The sequence below is a fragment of the Lipotes vexillifer genome, unplaced genomic scaffold (assembly GCF_000442215.2).
Source record: "Lipotes vexillifer unplaced genomic scaffold, Lipotes_vexillifer_v1.1 scaffold2653, whole genome shotgun sequence".
Classification (NCBI taxonomy): domain Eukaryota; kingdom Metazoa; phylum Chordata; class Mammalia; order Artiodactyla; family Lipotidae; genus Lipotes; species Lipotes vexillifer.
This window is the reverse complement of record NW_006774392.1, coordinates 310,432-312,252: the sequence shown is the minus strand read 5'-3', so window position 1 is coordinate 312,252 and position 1,821 is coordinate 310,432. Positions and strand designations below refer to the sequence as shown.

General features: G+C 48.3%; 1 protein-coding gene across 1 annotated transcript in view; it reads right to left on the bottom strand.

Annotated features, from left to right (window-relative positions):
• Positions 1–1,821, bottom strand: part of XPC (XPC complex subunit, DNA damage recognition and repair factor) — a 35,471-nt gene that overhangs the window by 5,235 nt on the left and 28,415 nt on the right. The gene's annotated exons all lie outside the window — the stretch shown is intronic.

Below are 1,821 nucleotides of genomic sequence, written 5' to 3'. Positions count from 1 at the left end.
GCCTTCAGCAAGGCCCGCCCTTCAGTAGGGCTCCAAGGAGCAAGGGCACTGAGCTCCCTCTGGTGCGGACATCCGGTCCTTCGCCTGCCCCCGGGCTGAGGCTGACGTCCAGCACAGCGCACCGGACAGGGTCACACCTCCTCTGTGCCCCTTCCTAGCGGGGTGACCCCCGATCCAACAGGAACGGTGAGCGCTGCCTCCCTGCCTCACAAGCTGCTGGTGGGACCAGAGCCAAGGGCTCCACACGCGTGCCCACCGCAGGGGCACATCTCTGCCTGAAGGAGTGACTGTCACGGTCGTGGTCTTCTGGGAGGAGCGGAGAAGGGGCAAGCAGGTGGGCATCGTCTGGACATTCACAAGGATAGCAGAGGGAAGTGGGCACAGACAGCCCGTTCAGAATAAATCTCAGCTTCTAATCACTTTACATCTATTAGGACACTACTCAAGAAACAGAAAACAAGAACTGGCGAGAATGTAGAGACACTGCAACCTTCATGCTCTGTTGGGGGACGTAAAATGATGCATGCAGCCACTGCAGAAAACAGTGCGGAGGTTCTTTACAAAGCTAAACAATCATCATGTGATGCAGAAATCCTACTTCTGGGCATATACATCCAAAAGGACTGAAAGCAGGGTCTCAAGAGATGTCTGTGCACCCGTGTTCATAGCAGCACTAAACACAACAGCCAAAAGGGGAAGCAACACAAGTGTCCATCAATGGATGCCAGTCACAAAAGGACAAATGCTGTAGGATCCACTTCTATGAGGTGCCTGGAGGAGTCAGATTCATAGAGACAAAGTAGAAGGTGGTTACCAGGGCCTGGGTCGGGGGTGGGGGGTTAGTGTTGATGGGGACAGTTTGGGAAGACAGAAAAGTTCTGGAGATGGTGGTGATGGCTGCGCAGCAATGTGAATGTACTTAGTACTACTGGACACAAAGCGGTTAAATGGTAAATTTTGTTTTGTATATTTTATTACATTAAAAACAAAAAAAGTCTGCCTCTAAAGCTTTCTCCAGGCAGGGACCCCCTTCCCACCAGATGTCCCCTGCACGTGAGGACACCTGTGCTGTATCCTCCATTGAGGTCGCCAGGCCCTGGACGCTGACTGTCGGCAGCTGGGCCCCTGACCAGCCAGGGGACAGAAAGCTCCCACAGTGACCCTAACCAGAGGGTCAGGGATGACTCCCCTCGGGGCTGAGCTGCAGGGAGTAGCTCTCAGGCAGAGGAGTTGAGCCACCTACTCCTGTGAGTTTCCCTAAGTTTCCTTTTCTGTCTTTCCCCGTTTATTAAGAACATCCTCCACTTTGTGGTCTTGCATCTTGGTCTTGGTCTTTTAGAGTTTCTAAAAATTACTTATTTTCTTTCTATTAACATTTCTTAAACTTCTTCCATTGTTAATTCTGACTCACCTTAAGTTTATTACATTTTTTCTCAGTTTTAACTTTGTATATATTTTATGTTTATTTTCTATGCTGTGCCCCTACACCCCTTCTTTGGCAATTTCTTTTTACCGTGGGAAAAAACACACATAAGATAAAATTTACTCTCTGAACCATTTTCCGAGTCTACAGCTCAGTGGCATCAAGTACATTCACACTGTTGTGTAACCGTCACCACCATCATCTCCAGAACTTTCTCCTCTTCCCAAACTGAAACTCTGTCCCCATTAAAATATCCGCTCATTTTAAGTTTCATTATCAAATCCTTTATTTCTTCCTTTTGCATGCTTTTTGACTTCTGTCTTTGGGGTGTGTTTTCTTATTGCCCCATATAATCCTTACCTGTCCTACGTATCTTTCCCTCCATAACTTTTCTCCCC